This window comes from Misgurnus anguillicaudatus, chromosome 3, assembly GCF_027580225.2.
Source record: "Misgurnus anguillicaudatus chromosome 3, ASM2758022v2, whole genome shotgun sequence".
Taxonomy (NCBI): domain Eukaryota; kingdom Metazoa; phylum Chordata; class Actinopteri; order Cypriniformes; family Cobitidae; genus Misgurnus; species Misgurnus anguillicaudatus.
This window is the reverse complement of record NC_073339.2, coordinates 41,336,683-41,361,429: the sequence shown is the minus strand read 5'-3', so window position 1 is coordinate 41,361,429 and position 24,747 is coordinate 41,336,683. Positions and strand designations below refer to the sequence as shown.

Sequence of the window (24,747 nt, the reverse complement as noted above, 5' to 3'; positions counted from 1 at the left end):
AACTGAAGCCATAAAAGAAACATTTTTGGTTTCCCAAAAACCATTGAGTTAATGTTTGTTTGTTTTTTCTCACCTTTTCTAACACTGTATCATTTCAACACAAGTTTTTGTTTTACTTTAACAAAATTAAGTTAAATAATTTCAACTTGTTTATAAGTTATGTCATCTACACCAGTAGTTTTCAAACTGGGGGCCGTGGGATGGTGCCAGGGGGGCCCCAGTTTTATGACATTTTATAAAATACATTAATTTATCATGAATTCTGTGTAATTAAACCTAAAAAATAATAAGCCAACTAACCAACAGCACTACTAGGTATAATTTAATATATTTTTTTTAATGAAAATATTACATTTTTTTGTCATAAATTTTCTTTTGGGGGGCCGCGAAAAAAATGCACTGTACACAAGGGGGGCCGCACGCTGAAAAAGTTTGGGAACCACTGATCTACACTGTAAAAATATTCATTGTTGCACTTAAATGCTGCACACGCGTCAAAACCATTTATGATAAAAGAGACATTCACGTTCACAAAATACACCCAGGACACTTCCTTAACAGTAGACTCTGATTACGCATGAGATTATAATAGTGATGTAGTACTCGAATCCGATCTCAAGACCGATTTCTGCTTTCTCGGACTCGTCTCGGACTTGTTCCTTCAAAGACTCAGTCTTGACTTGGTCTCGGATCACAGTGGGAGGAGAAGGACTTGTAATCCTCCAGACCAATGCATTTTTTAATGTTCATATAAAAGAACCACACAACACATAACAATAATAATACAATGCATTATTTAATAATGACATCCCATGGTGCAATGCAAAGATACTGCCATCAGAGCAGTTTATTTATCTCTAGAAAAATAGGCAGAAGATGATGCATGTGGTAGGGATATTTTTAACGATAGTAAAAGCATTGTCCATAGTAAGACGTTAAGGGGCTGGACACACCAAAACGTTTAAACGCGGCTGAAAACGCCTTGAGGACGCCGAATGCCAGCTGTTTTTAGCCGGGGGCTTTGGTAGCTCTGATACTTCAGCTGTGAGCCGGTTGGTTGCTGTGGTAATGTCCCGCCCCTCCTCCACTGTGATTAGATGACCACGTGAGAACTGACATTGACGAGCGGAGCTTTTCACCCAAAGTCAAATCTCTTTCAACTCGCGACACTCAGCGCAGAGCGCGGAAAAACCACAGAGCGCCGGTTTTCAGCGAGGAAAAAACCCGCTAACTGCTGGCTTATTTAAAAAACGCAAAGATTCCATTGGAATTAATTGAAAACATGCGCCGGCCGCGGGCGTAAAAGCTTTGGTGTGCACGCCCCCTAAAACTGCTCCTCTAAACAATTCACAATCTAGCTTAGTCTGTAGGCCTAACTGTTGATTATTAACTGGGGTGATATTAAATCATGAATATGAAAACTGACATGTCTCGACTCGGTCTCGACTCCTAAAGGACTCTGTCTCGACTCAGACTTGCTTCCTTAAAGACTCGGTCTTGACTCAGATTCGACTGTATTTGAAAACCCTTGATAGACTTGGACTCGGCATAGGCGGTCTCGTCCCCATCACCAAATTATGAGAGTATCGGGCAAACGCGAGCGTCTCTTTTATCATAAACCCTTTAGACGTGTCTGCAGCAGGCACTTATTTTGACAAGACACATGATGCATAGGTTCACTTGACGCGCCAAACACATATTTTGAAATTACAAACCACACACATGAAGGGTTACATACATGTTGTGACGAACTTCCCATTATGCGCCCTCGAAAAAAGAAGTCACCGGCCGTCACTGCAATTCTCCATTTGAGCTACAGGAAAAACAGGCCAGTAGTTACCAGCAAAACTTAAAATATTTGTTTTGGCACTGATAAATGCTTCTTGCTATTTAAAATCATTACTGTACGCGAGAGTGAAAGATACAGTGAGAAAGATATGCTGTGTTCCTACTGTACAGATGGCATAAGTGTATGCACTTTTGATTCCTTGCCTTTCTATCTTTGTGTTACTTTAATCACTCCATCTGTTACATCTCATGCCTTTTCTGATTATTCTCTTTGTTAATCTACATGTCTGTCTATTTAATTGCCATTATAATCCTTTGTTTCTAATATTGGCTATAAATTGTAGCCAATGTTGGCTTATCACTCGCCTTCCCCCCTTGTTGTATTTCACAAAAACGGTTTTGGATGAAGTCTACAGTATATGGGGATATAGTGTCAGTAGTCATTCTCGTGCTGAGAAAGAGGGAGTGATAGGAGACCATGTGGAAAATGTGGAGACTGCAGTGTAGGAAATGTGGTTTGACACAAGGGGGTCTATAATACCTGGAGAAAGCTATTCGTTAGAATGCCCATTCATCCCATAGGCACATTGCAAATTCCCTTCAGAAGTGATTTCAAATCTGCCATATTTGTTTATAATGGCTCATGGAGCATAATTCTGTAGCCAGATTGTTTTGCATTAGGATGCATGTGACTTGAGGCCTGTTCATACCAAGAATTATAACTACAAAGATAACCATAAAGAGTAAAAATGTAGCTATTTAAAGTAAACCATTGACAGCCAATTAAAAACCATTTTAATTTGAAGGGCATTTGAACATTATCATCAGTTGGTGTGGATGCATGCTATTATCCTTATAGTTGTCTTTATAGTTGTAGTTTTTGGGGTAAATGGTTTTCCTTTACTGTATCCTCCTGATGTCGCAGGAGAATGATGTCATGACAAAACTGTCCAAAAAAAAAATGGTCCTTAGCTGTCACCGAGGTGATACCCTTTAAAAATTACACCATTGCATGTAGAGTTCATATTAGTACCTCAAAGGTACATATGCATACATTGCTGTACCTAAATGGTACATAATAGGACCTTTAAAGTTACTCACTGCCCTAGAGACAGTTTGGGACCATCTTTGACCATTTTTTTCTGAAAGTGTACAGTAAATGAAATGAATGTAGGGCAAAGGGCAACCTTCCGATTTTTAACGTGAAGCCAATATGGAAGTGACTTACTGTGCGTTCACACCAGCCGCGTTTGAGGCGTCAAAATTCGCGTCTACTGCGTCTAGTTTGCCGCTTTAACATTTTGAGTTTACCCGCTTGAAATTCTAGTCATCGAGACATTCACGCGGTAATTCGCGTCATGGGTGGGGCTTCTGCGACTCCGCTTGCTGTCTGTAATTACGTCACTACTAGAGCAAGCTCCTGATTGGTTAATGCTGTGCGTTTTTCCGCCAAATTAAAATTTTTAACACGCGCGTTTCCCGCGGCTACGCTCAATTTACCCCATTGAGGCGCCATGGGGCGGAATCGCATTTACAGCGATGCACTAAATGCCTCATTCGCGCCGCGAGACCTCCACACGCGCGTCAATGCATCTTCACATTGACTTAGCATTGAAATCACGCTCGCGCTTGACGCCTCTACCGTGGCTGGTGTGAACGCAGCATTAAACTGCTATGGTTAATACAGTACCATAGATAGATCCCCATGTTAAAATGGCCAACTTTACCGCATGTTTACAGGCTGGTACAAAAAGTGTATAAACTGCAAAAAATGACTTTCTTACTTAGTAATTTTTGTCTTGTTTTCAGTAAAAAATATCTAAAAATTCTAAAATTCTTGATGAGCAAAATGACCTAGGAAAATAAGTCTAGTTTTTAGACAAAAAATATGAACTTTAAGTAAATTAGTTCTGCATAATTAAGGGCGTGGCCACATGAGTGACAGGTGAACTGCTACTGCTGTCACTACCGTCAATCTAGGTGGGCGTGGTTTCAGCAACCAGGCTCCTTAGCCCCGCCCACGTCCAGCCTCTTTGCCGATTTTTGGTTATCCGCAAGTGATGGGTGGTGACGCGAATGACACGATGACACGATTGGCTTCAAAAAAGCTCTTCATAAACCTATGTGTGGCGTCACGGACACTACGTCCATATTTTTTACAGTCTATTGGTGTAGGGTCAGCAAGACTGCGTTTTGCCTATATTGAGCGGCTACTCATAGGTCCTAAAGATGACGGCATGTGTCTGGAACCCATGAGTACAGTAAATAACATTTTGTCAGAATATATGAATTTTCTCCAAGAGAGAAATGTGCTTTTCATACCCACAGTGTTGTTTTGGCATAACAGGGCAATGCTAAACTGATAAAGACTCTTCAGTTTCCACATATACTGTACAAGGCTCAAGAGTTATGACTTTAGACCGCAAAAAAAAAAACATTTTTTTGAGAACTGCAAATATCTGCACCTCAGCAAACTTAGATTTTACTCACTGTCACTTGACTCAGACTTCAGCTGACAACTTAAGGTGAGTCATTGCTTTACAGGCTGCACAATGACTTTGCTACTATTTGCAGCTCAGAAAAACTGTACAGTAAAAATCATAAACTGTCTAACTAAAACTTTATCATTTTTGAAAGGAAAAGACCAGTATGAGTTAAATATAGATTTAATACCAGAAACTTGCATTAAAATTGCCTAAAACCTCTTGAGGCCCACATATAGATCAAGAGACCCTTTATATTAATTGTATATTGATCATACAGAATTACTAAATAGTATCAGAAAAATAATATTACTCTGTAAAAAATGCAATGTTATTACCTAAAGTTAGCTACTCTATCAATGATATTTTGCAAGCAAATGACACCATACGCCATATGGTTATTATTTTGCTGTACCCTTGAAAAATTATGTGTCGCTACGTGGCCCACAACAACCCGAATGAAGTTGTTTTACACTGTGATATCAAAAAGTATTTGAACTTTTTAGTAAAACTTTAAAACTTCAAGGCCTTAAAGATTATTATTTTTTACACAAACCCAATAATTTAGTTTTTTTTCTTAAAGGCATAGTTCACCCAAACATAAAAATTCTGTCATCATTTACTCACTCATGTTGTTGCAAACCTGTAAAAATGTCTTTGTTCTGATGAACACGAAGGAAGATATTTTGAGAAATGTTTGTAACCAAACCATTCGTGGACCCCATTCACTTCTATAGTAAGAAACAATACAATATGGAAGTCAATGGAGTCTCTGATCAGTTTGGTTATAAACATTCCTTAAAATATCTTCCGTCGTCTTCATCAGAACAAAGAAATTAATACTAAATTGTAACAACATGAGAGTTGCCAGCCAGCGCTAGCATTTTTTTTGTTTTTGTTTTTTTCAAAAGTTTAATGCCTTCCAGAAAATTTCTTTATGAACATACAATACAGTCCCTCCAGGATTTTGCGATTAAAATTACTGATTTTGCGGCGGTAATTTCGAAAAGTTTGCGCAGAATATTGTGACCCCCCCCTCTAATAATTGCACACCAATTGTCTAATATTAAATTATTATTAAGAAGTCCTGAAATAATTTAATAATTTAGTAAACATTGATGTAATTAGAACAGAGAAACAAAATGAAAATATGACAAATAAATACAACTTTTAGATACAGATAGGGCCTACACTGTTAACATATAGACAGCTGTCAAACAGTGGTTTTATAAACTGGGTCGCCAGGATGATTTATGGAAAATGTTATTAAAATAAAATTAACCACTTCAGCTGCATAAATGAGAGAGGTGCGTCACGTAATTCAAAAGTTTGAGGTGCGTCGCTCTTTAAAAAGTTTGAAATTGACTCACCTACAGTAATTCACAATAGCCACAAGTCTAAAACTACTGTTTCCCTAAAAAGTGTGTTCACTTGAGTGTTATTATCTGTCTATGTGACCGTTCAAGTGCAAAGCCTGAAAGGAGAACAGTTCAGTCCTCACGCACTGAAAGGCGGCATGCGCACATGTTTGCTAATGCTGAGATGAGATGATAGTGGACAGATGCCTTTCTTTTGTGTCCCAAGTTCCCAACAACTTCATATAAGGACTACAAAATCGCGAAAAACTGGAGGGACTGCCTAACTATACATTAGTTTAAAAAATCTCTTTTTTATCATCTCTCAAATATATGGAGCCCCTAAAGGGACATGGAGCAAAAATTAAATAAAGTTTAGTTTCGCGTGCGCACGTGAAACAATCGCATGCTCACGTGAAACTATCGCGTGCGCACGTGAAACTATCACGCGCACGTAGAACTTCCGCGTTTAGTTTCGCATGCTCACGTGAAACTTTCGCGTGCACACGTGAAACTATCGCGTGCGCATGTGAAACTTTCAATGTCACATGCGCACGCGAAAGTTTCACGTGAGCACGAGAAACTAAACTTAAAAAAAAATCCTGCACATGAAGGTTTCGCATGAGCAAATAAAAGTTTCACGTGAGCACATTTGTAAAGTACTTTTGTTTACTTTTTAGTGTTTTTTAAGTTGGGTAAGAGCGCCAACTGGTGGATAATAGCAAAAATATGGATTTCCGTAAAAAGTAGTCATTGGCAGGGAAGCGTTTTTCTCTTAATTGACAAGATAACTCGTCATTGGTGGGGAAAGAGTTAATACTTGACTTATGAATACATTGACTACTACTTTCCCGTACCGGTGCCTGTGTGATTAAACATGATTTAAGGTCTATGCATATGATGTATTTTGGCATATTCCATACATGTTACTGCAGTCCAGGAGGTAATGTGTAACAGCAATTGTGCACACTGTTAGATATATATAAGCTGGAGAGGGCCAAAGCCCAAGACTTTGGGGAAAAACTGTCCCACTCAGATATAAAGTAGGTTATAAAGAATAACTAAGAGGCACAAGAGCTCTACTCAAATCCATAACACAAAAAATACGATATTGTGAAACAGGTACCAATATGTGTACTTTTTATAAAAGGTACTGCTCCAGTAATAACTTTTGCACCTTCTTGTCTGCTTTTTTCTGAAAGTGTATAATAACACCTCCTAAATATGTTTCTAGTCATGTAAAGTCAGTCAGACCATCGAGAATGCAACTAAGACAATCCTTATTCTGTTTAACATCACTTGGTCTCCTGCATGCTGTTTTCTCATTCATCTCTATCTTTATCAACAGAGTTAACTACCTTTGAGTAACGGACTGAGTAATTTTCATTGACATGAGAGATTTAGTGAGCTAGACCTCACGTTAGGTCTGTAACAATTTTTGGACGTAGCCATAGTTGGATCTATCAGACTTGACAGTAACAGGTAAATTAACAGGGTTAGGATTTTTACAAATATTTTAAACAATGAAAACATAATATTTGTAATATTATAGTGTTTTCAGACATGAGCCTTTGTTTCAGAACCTGGTGCGTTTTCTCCCTTGATTTGGTTCATTCAGGCATATGTGAACACGGCAATCACGCTCGTATCGCACCAAAACAACCGCTCCAAGACTGCCTGAACGAGGTGCAAACGAACTCTGGAGTGGTCCGGTATAACTACAATAGCAATCTGACTCAACGAACCAACGAACCGGCTATCTTATTGCTTTTTTTAACCATAAACATACCAGAAAGCTCCTTGGTGACGAGTTCTAGTGAGCATATCAACGGCATTCAAAACCACAGCGCACCTGTTCCTTATAAAATGTCTTTTAATTGCTCTTCTTCGCAATAGATGGTAAGAATGATGTCCTGCCTAAATTTTGAGGCTCACAATAATGAAGTCATATAACCGCATTTACCAAAAAACCACACAATAATGCCCCAAAGCTGCTGTCTGTCAATCCTGACAAATTTGTGCGTAAACCTGAAAAATAAACAGGAGAGTTTTCTCGCACGTGACTTGTATTTTCAAAGTCTGATTTGTTTGGAAATATTGCCTTGTGAATGCAAACTGAACCAATATGAAATTGCAACATTGTAGCCATTTAACCCTTCGAAAACAAAGCAATTGATCTACAGGTCGAAAACACCCTTATATATTACATTATTTAAAGGTGTAATAAAGCAATACGCCCCAGGAAGCAGTGGGTTACCAGTGCATTTTATAACAGCTAAGGGGCTGTTATAAAATGCACTGTAATACCACTGCTTCGTGGGGCTTATTGCTTTTATAAAACGGTTATCTCATATAGATAGCAGGATTTCATAAAATAAAACACAGCTAAGTTGTTATTATATTAGTACAAACATTACTCTTCCGCCAAACAAAGTAGTTCCTCAGAATCAAGTGTGTCTGCAACAGAGCACAGTTCCCAAGCAACACAGACGCAGCAAAATGAAAATATGATTAAAGACTGTGGTGTTTATTTTCATAAATCAACATACATCTAATTTATACATTAACTCTTTCCCCGCCATTGACGAGATATCTTGAAAATGGCGGGGGGAGATATCTCGTCAATCAAGATCAAACGCTTCCCCGCCAATGACGAGTATTTCCGTCTTTCCGCAATACCACTATTATCCACTAGGTGGCTTTTCAAAACCGGAAGTATTGCCCTATGGCAAGCTGCTGCATGTCCGTGTCTGTTTTAAAGATCGCTCTGAATGGGATCTCTATGAAAAGTCCGTCACAAAAATGGAATTATCTCTGCTTTTTGCTCAAAATGTGGTGTTTTAGCAGAAACCTACCCATATTCAAAAGCTGATTACAAAAGATCTACTGAAGGGAGGATGAAACGAGTTTTTTTGTTTGAAAGCAGAGGGTCTGTTCTTTCATTTGGTATATTGTATGTTTATATATTTAAAGAAGAACATTTTCTGGAAGGCATTAAACTGAAAATCATGAAAAACGCTGGCGCTGGCTGGCAACTTTTAAAAAAAACGCTGGCAGTGAAAGAGTTAACATTTATATCGTGCAACTGTTGAAGTGATGATCAAATATGCTTGGAAGCATGCTTAACTCGTTTCCATTCAGCATTTTTTTTTAAGTTGCCACCCAGTTTTAGTTTAATGCCTTCCAGAAAAATTATCTTCTTTTAATAAACATAAAATTAATCAAATGAAAGAACAGACCCTCCGATTAAAAAAACAAACAAACAGTTTCATCATACCTTCATTTGTTCTCTTATCACCTCTCAAATTCAATAATTCAATTTTTCTGAAGAACTTTTGTAAGAGATCAGATTCAGAGCCTGATCAAAACGTACACGCTAGTTTTAGTGTTGAGGGAATGCGTCAGTGTTTAAGTTGGGTAAGATCGCCACCTAGTGGATAATAGTGGAAATATGAATTTAAGGTAAAAACTCCTCAGGGAACGTTTTCTCTTTATTGACGTGATGACTCAACAATATTTATTGACATGTCGCCATAAATTGTGCAATTGTAGAAAAATTTAACATTTGATTAAAGACTGTGGTGTTTATATTCATAAATCAGTAAGTAGCAACAGTGGCGCAGTGATACTTATGTAATGCAGTCTGAACCGTAGGGTTACCGGGGTATATTATCACGGCTTAGAACGCGTTTCAACCAATCAGAATGAAGGACCAGAACGGGCAGTTTTATAATGTGTTTTTAGCGGCATCTAGCAGTGAGATTGCTAATTGCAACCAACCACAATTTCGAAAACGCAATGAGAAGCTACGGTAGCTGTCACATGAAACTTGTCATCGTAGGGACAAAACACGCTCTGTAGAGCAGTTTGTCCATTTAGGGCTACTGTAGAAACATGTTGGCCACTTCCATGTAAGGAGGCCCACTGTGTATGTAGATAAAACGGCTCATTCTAAAGCAATATAAACAATACAGTTCATTCTGTAAGGTCTTCATATACACCACTGATAATAGTTATGTATATTATATTGCATTTCTGTCAAGAGATCCTTCTTAAAGTTACCCATTAAAACTTTAATATTATATATACATTTTTATATTTTGGACTACACTTTGGTCATTTATGAAATGTATACAAATTAGTTACTGACCATATTAAATCCTTTGTACCAAATGTCAAATCCATTGAAGCGCACAGGATGCTCTTTGGATCTTTCTCAGCTCACGCTGGGATAGCATGGATCACCAGGTTTTGCACAAACATCAATGCCAGCTGAGCATCCTGTCAATAATGGAAAAGTGGACAAAACAAAAACTCCAATTCATGTCAAATCTTAAGTTGTTATGCTAACTTTGTAAGCCAGAAATCAAAATATTTTAATAATATATAAAATAATATAAAACAGAAGCCGTGTCTCTACCAGTCTCAAACTTTTGAACCTCACTGTAGAGGTGCCCATGTAAAAAAGGTGACAAGACAAATACTCGTCAAATATACATTAACGTTTACATATCTTCACTAGACAAACAATTTAATCCGAAGCGACTTACAGTGCATTCAAGCCACAGTATAAGCAGTATGTGCGTTCCCTTGGGTTCGAACCCATGACCTTTGTGCTTCTTGTGCAAATGCTATTCCAGTTGAGCTGTAAAGGCACATTCACATACTGTATAAAGAGTCAAATATTGAAATAATAGCCTGCATGTCTGAATGTGTATGTGTGTTGTTTCTAGCTGTTGTCGGAGCTGTGGCGTATCCAGGACACCATGTGCGTGTTGCGTCAGAGTATGTGTTAGGCCCACGCTCGCTCCAGATACTGGCTTGGAGTATAACCGTCAGAACAGAAACTGTACCAAATGCTCAAAACAGTGAGCCGCTTAGCTTGATGTAGCGAACCGTGCGACTCCACACTAGCGGATGGCACCTGAATACAGACACACACAAACCCGCACACAAATCCCCTATTAGATATCCACGTTTCGTAATAAATCATTATGAGACAGTACAATGTGTCTCCTCCCTCATCTTAATGGCTGGTTGACGTTTACAAATGTCCTTCTACACATCCTCCGGCCTAATGGCTAAAGAGCATTGACACCGCGGTTGCGCCATTGTAAATCATTCGAGTTAACGTCAAACTCCTCAATGATTTACACCTATAGAGGGAGTGGGATTAAGCTTTAACAAACCGACTTTTGTATTGTGTCACGTGATAAAATATGCTGTATTGACTTCCAATGACCTTGATACAACAGTCATTAAAGAAGTTTAAACTTAGATGTTTACGGATAATAACTGGTTGGGGACCTTACAAATATGTAGTCTACCATAGTTGCAGTGAGAAAGGTTCAAAGCAATCTGGTTTTACAATTGGCCATAATGTCTAAAAGCATTTGAAATGTTGAATTGTCAAGCATTTTGTGTGGTTGTGAAAAGCAAATGTGTTGGATGCTTCAGGTGCAAACCTTGTGGGCAACATGTGGGAGACCTAAACACAGCATTTGTAATATCAGACGTTGCAATTCTTGCCTGTATTCATTTTCTTCATGTTTGTTTGATTAGACTGATTTAACCGAGGGATCAAAGTTTGGCTGGTTAGCATGGCTTCAGTTACCGAAGATGCCTTAAAAACACCATTATGTGGGTGAAAACATCTTCCAATACGACTATTTAAGCGTACCCGTTTTTTGACAAGATAGCATTTTTTGACAGGCAACATTTGCAGAAAATTGTATTATATTAAGATCTCTGCAAAAATGACTTTCTTATTTAGTCTTTTTGTCTTGTTTTTTTAGTACACATATATAAAAATTCTTAAATTAAGATGCATTTTTTTTTTGATGAGCAAAACGACCCAACAAAATAAGTCTAGTTTTTAGACCAAAAATATCAAATGTAAGTGATTTTGTGCATAAAACAAGCAAAAAAAATCTGCCAATGCTTGGGGTAAGCACATTTTTCTTGAATTTTTCTTGAATTCAGTGTTTAAGAAAAATGTTCAAGATTTTTTTGCTTACCCCATTGACTGATTTTTTTGCGTGTTTTACGCACAAAATCACTTAAATTTGATATTTTTAGTCTAAAAACTAGACTTATTTTCTTGGGTCGTTTTGCTCATCAAGAAAAAGCATCTTAATGTAAGAATTTTTAGATATTTTTTACTGAAAACAAGACAAAAATACTAAGAATTTTTTTTCGCAGTGTAACCTAATGCCAGGTGACAATGGTTTAAAAATCATAAAATAGAAAAAAAATAAATTAAGAAAAAAGGTATAAACCGATACTTAAAGTGGCTTCCTAATGCAAAATCTAACCCTGAACCAAAGCGTCAATGGTTTGAAAAAGGACAGAAATTTGAGTAACACATACATGACATTGACACGTAAACAGAAATGCTTTACGCAAAAAGGCGGAAGAGCGTGTCAGTGTCACGGAAAAGACTCACAAATTTACGTGACTATAGGTACATAATTTCATGATACAGGGTTGGTGCATGGCAAAAAATGATTTTCAAGAAAATAAAATTCTTAGTATTTTTGTCTTGTTTTAAGTAAAAATATCTAACAATTCTTAAATGAAGATGATTTTTCTTGATGAGCAAAATGACCCAAGAAAATAAGTCCAGTTTTTAGACAAAATATCAAATTTAAGTAATTTTGGGCATAAAACAAGCAAAAAAATCTGTCGATGGGGTAAGCAAATTTTTCTTGAATTTAGTGTTTAAGAAAAATTTTCAAGATTTTTTGCTTACCCCATTGGGAGATTTTTTGCTTGTTTTATGCACAAAATCACTTAAATTTGATATTTTGTCTAAAAACTAGATTTATTTTCTTGGGTCATTTTGCTTATCAAGAAGCAGCATCTTAATTTAAGAATTTTTAGATATTTTTACTGAAAACAAGACAAAAATACTTTTTTTTCTTGAAAATCATTTTTTGCAGTGTAACCTAATGCCAGGTGACAATGGTTTAAAAATCATAAAATATAAAAAAATAAATCAAGAAAAAAGGTATAAACCAATACTTAAAGTGACTTCCTAATGCAAACACAAAATCTAACCCTAAACCGAAGCGTCAATGGTTTGAAAATAGGACAAAACATTTGAGTAACAAATACGTGACATTAGTCCCTTTCACACATACAGTCTTTACTGGTAATTTACTGGTAAATTGCCGTTAACATGTCATGTGTGAACAGAACCTTTCCGGTAAATCAGTGCTCCCAATTTACCAGTAAGACAGGTTGTAAGATTACCAGTAATTTACCGGTAAGCGCTGTGTGTGAACGAAAATTATAGGATTACCGGCATTTAGAACGGACGACGTCAGACCGTGCTGACAGCTTCGGGCCAATCATAGCGTTTTAATACAGATGACGCGTTTAGCCCCGCACTGTTTACTGACGTTTCCACACACACATGCTGCTTGAAAGTTGAGCACACCTGAAGGTTATGTCCACATTTCTTCACCAAAGTTGTTTAAAACAGCTTACCGCCGAATTGCCGACGTCCTTAGCACGCCCTCTGTGAAGCCTAAAGTGCAAACAGTACTGTTGTTAAAAACGCATTTTCGGTTTGACGTCGTCTCATTCAATGTTGTTTGGTCATGAGCAACTTCGCGACTGTTTACCACAGACGTGAAAACAACAAAATACGGACCGTGGTTATGAACGACGTGGATTGTTTACAAATACAACACTGAGCTCGCCGCGTGCTACAGGTACTTCCGCTTTCTCAACGAATTTATCAGTTTGATACTGATGTGTGAATGATGTCTTACTGGTAAAATAACGGAACGCCACTGCGTGTGTGAACAGCACATTTTTGTATTTACTGGTAAATTCATTCTGGTAAATTCATGGTAATTTACCAGAATTACTGTGTGAAAGAGGCTATTGACACGTAAACAGAAATGCGTGACATGTTCATGCAAAAAGGCGGGAAAGCGTGTCAGTGTCACGGAAAAGACTCACAAATTTACGTGACTATAGGTACATAATTTCGTGATACAGAGTTGGTGCACTGCAAAAAATGATTTTCAAGAAAAAAAATTCTTAGTATTTTTGTCTTGTTTTCAGTAAAAATATCTAAAAATTCTTAAATTAAATTGATGAGCAAAACGACCCAAGAAAATAAGTCAAATTTTTAGACAAAATATCAAATTTAAGTGATTTTGGGCATAAAACAAGCAAAAAAATCTGCCAATGGTGTAAGCAAATTTTTCTTGAATTTACACTGTAAAAAATGTATACTTTAAAAAATTGTGAAAACTGAAAGTTAAGTATTGACTCAACATATTTTCCTATTTTCAAACCATTTTCGCTTCGGTTTAGGGTTAGATTTGGTGTTTGCGTTAGTATGTCACTTTAAATATTGGTTTATACTATTTTTTCTGATTTATTCTTTTATATTTTCTAAACTTTAAACAATTGTTGCCTGGTGTTGGGGTTAGAGTTGGGTTTGGGTAGGGATGTCATTTCATGTAAATCTAACCCTAAACCGAAGCAAAAATGGTAAGAAAATAGGACAAAACAGTTGAGTAACCAATCCGTGAGAATGCCACGGAAAAAGACAGTCCGTAGCAGGGCCACGGAAAAATGTGGAGATCCGTGAGAATGCCACCTGAAAAATGAGCACAAAATTCCATGACTATGCCACGGAAATTCGTGAGATCAGGTTGTCAATGTTACCAGTCACTAGAAAATTTTGAGTTAGGGACGCTAATTTTTGATATTTTAAGTCTAAACCCAAGACTTATTTTCTTGAATTGGTTTGTTCATCAAGAAAAAGTACTTTATTTAAGAATTTTTAGATATTTTTACTGAAAACAAGACAAAAATACCAAGAATTTTTTTCTTGAAAATATTTTTTTTGCATTATGGGGAATGTTATTGGGCGAGCCTGATCGAGTTTTCTAAAAAATGTAATGGCTGCCAAGCGTCTGGAAATTTTGTGTAAAAAAGTTTATTTAATTTAATTGCATATCTAGCGAGAAATTAATATTGGCGTTTTCAAATATGGGATTACGTATCACAAAGGCACTCTCTGTTTATATTTCAAACTGAATTTTATTACGCTGCACATGAAGGCTGTCCAAATGTGTTTCCTGGAGCTGCCTTCATGCCCCCGAAGTCATTGCCGCATGAGGCAGCGAGGCACCAAGTCAGTTGCCTTAATTTTCGGACGCAGCCTCTGTTTTACTTGGAAATACGTCAAAACATGGAAGTAAAGTGGATCACAACTTCCAGTTCACAGGGACTTTAAGATGGCAATGTCCACGTCATGTATACTCGGAGCTGCCGGTGCCAGCCAACCAGCTGCTACAGAGATAATGTAATGTAAATTAGAATGTAAATACACTCTTTAGGTATGATAGACCTGCTTGGGTTTTACAGTTATTGCCAAGTCTTAAAGGTTGATTTGCAATTCAGATCAGTCTCTTGGCTTTGTTTGTTTTTTATCGGTCTGATTGGACTGATTACTCTTCTTGACTCAAGCTGCTTTAACGGTATCATTAATGGATCATGGCTTTACTAAACCCTCTAATAGATTCTTGCTCTTTGTCTTAAGTCTGATATGTTACAAGGTGGGTCAGCAAAGGCCCTTGTCGTGCCACTCTACCGTCAAGTCTACCAAAAACGCTGAACTCCCCGCATTGCGCAATAATCTTTCCTGTCATCTGTCATGTTGTTGTCGTAGCAGAGAGGATTTTACATGACATAGTGCAGACAAGGTGCATGATTTACAAAATCTTTGTCCAGGAGGTATCTCCGAGCAACAAACTGAACATTTTCTGAAACAAGCAATTATTCAAGGGCTTTTAGAATAGATAATCAGTGTAATATATTGTTTTAAAGATGTTTAATATGTCAAATATTCATGTCAGATACAATATGTATGCCTCAGAAATGTGAATAATTGATTATACACTGCAAAAATTGATTTTCAAGAAAACATTTTCTTAGTATTTTTGTCTTGTTTTCAGTAAAAATATCTAAAATATCTGCTTTTTCTTGATGGGCAAAACGACCCAAGAAAATAAGTCTAGTTTTTAGACCAAAAATTTAAGTGATTTTGTGTCTAAAACAAGCAAAAAAATCTGCCAATATTATATATAAAATTATATCAACTTAAATTTGATATTTTTGGACTAAAAACTAGACTTATTTTCTTGGGTCATTTTGTTCATCAAGAAAAAGCATCTTAATTTAAGATTTTTTTAGATATTTTTACTGAAAACAAGACAAAAATACTAAGAATTTTTTTTCTTGAAAATAATTTTTTGCAGTGTATGATTGGATTACGATTTGTTTACTTTGAATAAAAATAAATATAGATATTAAATGATGTCCATATACTTTGAATACCTTAAAATAAATAGATATTAGGCTTTGCAACACAATCTCATGGCAATTCGTATTTCTCATGGCACATTTTACAATTCCCATTTTATGAATTTGAACGAGCAAATATGTATGTTTTTGTATGATTTGCTTTCAACACATGTAACGTTGGGTTTGGGGGCAAGGTTAGGGGAAGTGTATCATTTTTGAGTTATTTGTTTCATACAAATTTATATGAATTAGCTAACTCGTAAAATTTTTGATATCAGGTTGGGCTTAATGCTGGGTAAACACCAAAAGATTTTTTACATCTTTTGAGATTTTCAAAATGTGATAGACCACAAACATGAGAATAAAAAATCCTACATTTAACCGTTTTGCACCTATAGACGGTTTCATCGTACGCATGTGCGCTGATGCGATACACGTCTGGATCCGAACTTTACTTCCGGTTTTGTTTTTTTTAATGGTCTGACTAGTTGCTAAACTGATCTCTTGAACAAATGCCTCGTTGAAAATAACAAATTTTTTGGTTTCCTAGGCAATCTGTGTGTTGTTTTTTTGCTTATTATATAAATAAACTACGTTTAAATAGCTTTGTTGTTATTTATTCTTAGCGGAGTTTACCGGAAGTTACGTGCGAACCACGACAGCCGCTTGTTTATGTTGTTACTGCTGAAACCGTCTATAGTGTGTTGTGTGCCATGATGTGTCAAAGACAGCACACCACACACAAACAGATTTTTAAGAGTCTCGACTGTGAACACAGGAAATCTCGCAAAATCTTGCGAGACTTCAGAATAAGCATGGTGGACGATATGCAGGAAGACATTTCAATGATAGTGTTTGGAATGATTTTAACAGAAAATTCAAGGGAAAAAAAGAAAAGGGTTTGGGTGAAGTCGTGGAGACAGCGGGAACATGGTCTGTACAAGTGCTGCGCCATGACGGTTTCCATCTTCCATCATCTCGCAATCTGGTCTTGTACACACTGCAAACTTTCGTGAGTGACAACCGCATTAAAATGCGGGAGTGAATCCCCTAAATGTTCGTTTCATGTCTGTACAAAACAAGACTCACTCCCGAAAATGTGATGATTGAGACAGAAATAACCATAGCAACGTTCTGCCGTCTCGTGTGCTTATCACTCACAGCTTTGACCAAAATAATAACAGCATTGTGTTTTGGCGTTGTGTATTTTACGCTTTTTTGAGGCTGCTTCACAGCGCGGAGCGCGCTGTCTTGCAGTGTTGCCAGGTCCTCGTCTTTTTTGTACGTAAATACCGCGTAAATAGTGCTTAACCGTTTATGGCTTTTGCCTCATGAAACGATCAAGTTTTTGGTGTTAATAAAGTGTGAGGGTGCCGGTCCCAATATTTTGATCTTTGAGGTAAAGCATTTAGATTTATTTCGGTTTATTATTGGATTTTTCTTGTTCGCTGTTTTTTTAGTGCAAGATCTGGCAACACTGAGGAGCAAACGCTTGTGCCTCTGTCATTTTCTGAACCGCGCATACAGAAGATTTTTCCCCCTTCTAAGCATTTATTTTTTCAGAAGAGAGACCTATCCTGTTTATGATGAATTTTTAAACACTTGATTAACTACTAGTTGTTCAGTTCGGTTATGTACACACTGTGCAGAGTTTTTGTAAATTCGGTTGTCACTACCTGCATTTTGCGGGAGTTAATTCAGTTGTAAAATGCGGTTGTGAGTCCCGTAAATTCCTGAAGTGTGTGTGTACAGAACAGGATTAAGCATTAAAAGGTGAAGTGACAACCGAATTAATATGCAGTGTGTACGGGACCTCTGATTGGATATTGTTTCGTTTCACGTGATAATCTCAAGAGTGTGCGCGCGTTTGTCCTCGGGTTCCCCCACACATCAGGATTTCTGATTTCTGATTTACGATTCGCGATTGGGGGGCTTCCGATGCTCTTCCGAACAGGTTTGGACACTCTTAACACACCTCACACCAAGGGAAAATCTGATAAGATAATCTGTAGAACCATCAAGATAATCAGGACATTGCTAGGAAGGGGGGAAATCGGCTGAAAATCAACCCGATTATCTTTTGGTGTGTACCCATACAGTCAGAAAGAGATTTTTTTTGCCCTTTACCTTATTATATTTAATATTTATTGCCTGTGTGAAATACACCCAGTATGTGGTCTGGATAGTAATGTCAGGGAATTCATTATCTCCTTCAGATTGTTTTAGTTTGACTTGGACGAACCTGTGACAGCCAGCTCTTTTTATAAAGCAGTGAAATTCTCATATTTCAACACTGTCCAATCAAAAGATGCCTACACAGCTTCAGATATGCTCTGCGCTTTCTGAGCTTTTTCAATATTATACACCTTACACTTGTCCTTGATCATTAGTATTCTCAAGGGCTCTCAAATTCTCTCCCCATTCATCTCGTTAATTGGATCATCTGACTTAAATTGCTGTAGCAACTTCCTAAAAAATATTATGCTATGAGTATTGTTTACTAGTAGTCACATTTTGCAAAAACAGTAGATGTTTTAAAACACGAGACAAATGTCAAACAAATTTGAATAAAAAGGGTCTCCAAGTCCTGGAAAAAATTATGCCTGGTCCGCTTTCAGCAACACATGTAATTATTATGAACGCAGAGAAACTCTGCCAATCTTCAACAATTTTGTCATTTTTAACAAGCAATTCTCTATAGCTACTGCATATTAGTATGTGAACCCAGGAAACGATAAAAATGGGTACCTTGTAAGTCGCTTTGTATAAAAGTCAAATGTGTAAATGTATCAAATTTCCATGAATTGTTAGTAGCCTTTATGTAATAATATTGCATCCATTAGTCAACATCATTACTTGACTGCATTAAGGGTTTTAAATAGAGAACAGTGTACAAGTAGGGTATTAAATAAGGAAAAACCAATAAAATAGCTGGCATCACACATGCATTAAGACATGTCTTAAATTTCTAGTGAATCACTTTTCACTGTCAACATAATATGAAGATGGTTTCACAATGAAGATTTATACACATTTTAAATCAAGCTAAATATAAGCAGTGTATAGTTATAAGGTAGTCATATGCATGCCAAGTGAAGCCATAAATGTACACGAGGGCTCACGTGCAGTGCTTTGTACAAAGATAAATGCAGAATGTCTTACCAGTGAGATTAGGATTAATTATTACTAATAAAGCACATTTGCATAATTGCAAAATTAAAAGTAAATATTGCCTTAGTGTTTTGATCTTAATTGTGTTCTTGCACTCAAAATCTCTGCGGGATACTTTAAAGTACTTATAAAATAATTAAGTTAGATGACAATTTTGTCTTCTGTATTGATGCATCAAAGTCTGGCCACGGCGATCAATGCAAATTCAATCGTTAGTGTGAATCACTGCTTCCCTATTAGGTGAAAGTATGTTTACGTGTGTGTCGTCGTGTATGTGCGCGTGTGTGAGAGCACATTTGTCTGTGTGTGAAGAGGGGTGTAAATGTGTGTTTTATGTAATGTAGCATGGTCTGTTTGGTAACAAAAGTGGTGACACTGAAAATTGGGTTACCATGGAGACAGAATTTTCCCACTTTTTGTGCACATGACAGACTCATGCAAGCCTCTCTTCCATTTCTTCTTTACTCATTCATTTCTTAATTTCGTCTCCATTTACTTATCCAGCTCTGCATTTTTGTTGCAAAAACTGTATATTGCAATAACTGGGTTTGTTTTGTTGCCGTAAGCATGTTTATTTTATCATACAAATAAGGTTGTTCTTTACGGATGTGAAATAATGATGTGTGTTGTAAATCCAAACAGTCTATTGTTAACTAATGAAGTATCTTGCTGTGTCTGTTGCCAAGACAGTGTACAGTAACCGTCCTCAAAAAAGGCTGACGAAAATGTGTAAGGTATTCTCAATTATAAATGTATTTTATTATGAATGTTTTAGATAATTACCTGTGATTTTCTTTCAAGTCATTTTCGGAGATCTTATTTAATAACTCGCAATTTGGCTCGGTTAACTTTGCAACAAGGGCTGATTTAATACATTGCAAAAAATTGGTTGTGTATGTTTAAGGGATTTACGCACAATACTGTATATAAAACATGATTTATTAATAGGTATACTCAGGAGCTTCTATACGGTTTCCATGCCCACACATCAGGTCACACATATATTATTAGCATACAAATGTCTATTTATTACTCAATTATTACTAAATAAAATGAATAGTTTTAGCAATAATGGTAACACGTTACAATAATGTTTTATATTAGTTAATTGCATTAATAAGCTATATTTCTACAGCATTTATTCATGTTAATATCAGCATTTCATTTTTAAAATTAAAAGTTGTAACTGTTAACATTATGCACAATAAACATGAACAATTGGCATTAACAAAGATTAATGAAAAACTATATTGCTTATTGTTAGTACATGTTAGCCAATGCATTAACTAATGTTAAATACAACTGTTTCTGAAATAATCTTCCAAAAAGCATATATGTTTAGATATTAGGTTCTGCTTGTTGATATAACCTAGGTCCTATTGCATATCGTATAACCTTGTCATGTAAAATGTCAATTTTAAATATTTTATTATTGATAAGAATTACAAAAAAAGTACTGCTAATAAAATTATATTACGCTAACTAAACTGTCTCACTTATTTCTCTCGGTTCAGATGTCTCTTATGTCACAGTTCTTTAATTCATAATCACTATGTTCTTTAAACTGTGAAAGAAATTGATGTTCTACTAAAAACAGTGACATAAAAATAAGCGCCCTTCACTTTATCCCGTGACGGATCTAAACGCTGTCAAAAGAAAACATAACATTTTAAAAAGAACAAGTTAAACACCCCATAATCGTTGAGAGCACTTCTATACTATGGTGTGATGCTTTTATAAGTATATTGTCAATGATGTGTTTGGCCATCATCAAAGCAAAACTAACCACTATTCTGAATCACTCATGCAATGTCTTTGAACTAGACAAGAAAATGCATTTTGAACTTTAAAAGAAAATCTCTCCTTGCCAGAACGAATCAGAGCCTCCCTTCAGTCATAAATCTGTGTTAGTCGCTCAAGCAAGCAGATAATAGGCATAGGTTTCCAAACTTAAATAGACAGACATGGATTGTCAATGGTCCCTGTGCAAACTCATACAGATAGTAAAGTGTGGGAATCATTTAAATTTGTCACTGGACTGTAAAAGTGCTTTTCCAGCCTAGCAATTCAGTCCATAATTCAAAATAGGCTACTTTAAAGCGATTGGGGTTATTATTTTCAGAGTGCACCTTTTAAAACCATGTATATGGTTTTAGTCAAATAATGATTGGATAATGGCCTATGTAGGGTTATGTAATGTACATGCACGTAATATTCATTATAATATTTCATATCCAATGCACTCTGCTCCAATTGCACCTAATGTGTTGTGAAGTTTGAATGACTTAAATAGACTCGCTTCAAACTGTTTTCTTGTGATTGACTGAATGATCACAGCAGTGAAAGTCATAAAATCATTTGATTTAATTGCATGAGCTGGGGATCACCAGAGGCTCTTGTAGATTTCCCACAGGGAAATTACACAGCTGGGAGCGTCTGACTCATAACGAACCACCAATTTTGGGGCAAACAGAGCAAGCCCAAAATCTCCGTTTTCATTGAGAAAGGCAGGAGTCGGTTCGTTGAATTGTTTTGCTCTCTTAAACACGTGGAGGCGATAGTGGTTTTGCCACATCTAGCCGGAAAACGACTTGTTTACTGAGGCGTGATTGAGAATTTTCCACAGTTTTGACGCGGCCGTCGCGCGCATGGGCTGTTAATGGTTCTCATGATCATTTATGACTTTGTGCTTGTGCAACGCGATGTGTGAGAGACAGTGAGTGAGAGGGTTTGTGGAGGAAAGGTTTGGAAGAGTAAGTGTAAAGTTTACTGATTTAGTAAGGCTGCATCTGATAACATTGTTTTGTAAAGTTGGTGCATTTATTAACGCGCCTGAGGTAACCAAATGTTTGTTTTGTTTTTTTATTGAAATTAACAGTGCAATATAAGAATGAAATACAGTTTTTTCATTTACATACAACAATAGCTCTCTAAAGCATACGTGCACGTTTAATTATAGCGTCTAAGGTGAGCGAATTGAGTTGTATTTGGCGCGGAGCGCGTGGGAGGCATTGGCGAGAACCGTCTCAATTCCGCGCTGAGATGTTAAGGAGCGAATACGCGCACGACAGTTTTGACTGCGCTGATCTCTCGAGTTCAGTCGACGGTGTTGCAGAGGAACCTCTATCCAAAATAGACCCCATCCCCACTATCGACGAATAAAGCGGCGAATTGTTGTTTTTTCCAAAAGGATGCAATATTGACGGAAGCCCCTCAGAAGAGGCACGCGGACCTGTTCCACCAGCTCCACTGCAGAAAGCGCTCCAGACTCAAACATAAAAGAGAAAAAAATCGAAGGGGTAAATCCGTTTGGATCGTTGTATTTCGACCGAACCACTGAACCCTTTTTTCCCTTTCCTTTTTGGCGAATCGCTTTAAGGAATGGGCACGGTGAACGCAAGGGCACCGATGGAATTACGCCGTTGAGAGCGCTGAACTTGACGGATTTGTTTATAAAGAAACAGCAAGGTTATACAATGAAGAGTGGGGACACGGCGTAAATCCTGGCAGGAATGTTGGGAATGTATGACAGGGATATCAGGTGAGTTGTTCTCATTTGACTTTCGGTAAAATATGGGAAATTTTGTTATTACCATCCTTACAAATGTGTGCTCGCGCTCTCGTAGCCAAAGAAAATAAGTCGTTGGATCTTGACGTTGACTAAAGTGTCGGTTTATATTTGTGACAGTTAAAATTATTTCAACCGCCTTGATGCGCAACACCTGCTGCGCGAACGAGCGCCCTACATAGAGACAAACCCAGCGCGCGTGAGGGGAATACCACACCAGCCGTGATTTAAACACGCCGGGTCTCTGGCACACCTGCGTATCACTTACTGTCTCCTTAAAGCTGACTGATCATCCAAGACCCCGTTATTTAATGGTGTTGTCAGTCACTTATGAGATATTTGGTTCTGTGCGGGGGAACCGTTACGCGTCCTCGTAGATCAGTTTTGCCCGCGAGGCACACTCGCGAAGCCTGTCTGTGTGGCATTTTTCTCACAGACTATAGAACTCTACAGAAAAATACATTAAATGATCAGTTGTCACATTTATGTTAACCTGGTATATGGACCTTGGTTGACTTTCTTTCAGAACATTGCACACTTAAGCTCCTGTCAAGGTGTCTCACCGAAGGTCTGAAAATGCGCCCGGGCACGCGCCTTCTTCTCTGTCAGGAAATCTTCGTGGATCAAATTCACAAAACGTCGCTGGGTTTCGCAGATGGCACATTTCAACCTCGGCGAGTTTTCTTCACTGACACCTCGTGACACGCAAGGTAAGATACGTTAAAAATATTGAATGTTTAGTCATAGGCGCGAAGCGATTTAGGGACAATCCGACAGGGGGCGCCGTTGGTTCGCGGGTTTCGCCGAAATAGAGGGACTTGCAGATTTGGGTGCAGTCACGTTGTCCAAACACATTTTAGATGTTTTCCTCTTGCTTACAGGACCAGGCCTGAAATAGTCTTTCCTACATAGGATGATACATTTTTAAAGGTTAAATAATTAAAAACTGCCCCTTCTTTATGCACACATGCACATACAGAGGCTCACATACTGTATAGGCCTGTAAACAAACGATACGGTGACCTTATTTTAAAAACAAAATGTTATTCATTTTTGTATTTTCAGTATTGGGTCAACTCTTGTAATATCTTTCCATGAGGACGAATGCGTTAGTCAGTAAAAGTAATAATTGTGGGAAGAAGGACCTACAAGTAGCACAGGTGCTTATTTTAGGAGTACACTCAGAGTATAACAGCTGACCCTCCCAACCATCCACACACACAGTCAAAGTCAGAAATCCACCCACAGCCTTCGCGCTCGCTTGCGAAGTGATCTCAGCGGTGATGTTGTGCTAACAGAGGGCCCGATCTGCGCTTGGCACTTTACGCTCTGCTTTTTAAATTATAAAATATGGACAGTGACAGACCATCAAAACTGTGGTCTGTATACTTTTGGGCATGCGACATCTAAACCTTGCTCATACGAACACTCTTGGCAAGACCTTTCTGACAGCATTGCTAAAATTTTGATGCATAAAAAATAGCACATTTTTCCTTGTGCTGAACTGTCGTTACTTCGAACATTTGGCTGCCTTTCAACTGCATCCTGCGAGCTAAGGTTATAGTTATAGGTTGACCACTAATGTGCTTGAAAGCTTGATACACTGCAACAAATCATATAAAAGCATGAAGAACAAGTGGAGGAGATGCAATAAAATTTGCAAATGCTAAGTGCTACCCCGGGTTGGGCTTAAGGGCATGGGATAGCTCTGCGAGTATGCCAATTATGGATGTTAGTACGTATGCAAATAGAAAAAGTTGCAAGGGCAACAGTGCACTGTCTGTCTCCTGAAACTGTAATGTGGCCATCGAGGCACGTACTGCTTTTGGACCCTCACAAACAATCAGTGCAACCATCAAGAATGCAATTAGGGTAATTATGTGATTGGTACTAATTAGTATGCTTCACAATACATCCAAATGTTTTAGTTGTCACAGCTAACCAATGTGGTTTCTGCCGTTATTGTTTGCCAACAACTGGCAACGCATCAGTACATTGTCAAGTGTTAAACAAAGTCATTGCTTCATAATGCAAATATTGCATTTTGGCA

General features: G+C 37.5%; 1 protein-coding gene across 1 annotated transcript in view; it reads left to right on the top strand.

Annotated features, from left to right (window-relative positions):
* The first annotated feature begins 21,613 nt into the window (after positions 1 to 21,613).
* grin2ab (glutamate receptor, ionotropic, N-methyl D-aspartate 2A, b) overlaps positions 21,614 to 24,747 on the top strand; it is a 133,512-nt gene continuing 130,378 nt past the window's right edge. Inside the window, exons 1-2 of the mRNA XM_055206009.2 lie at positions 21,614 to 22,670; positions 23,224 to 23,407. The gene's annotated coding sequence lies outside the window, so the exon portion shown is untranslated. The remainder of the gene's footprint in view (positions 22,671 to 23,223; positions 23,408 to 24,747) is intronic.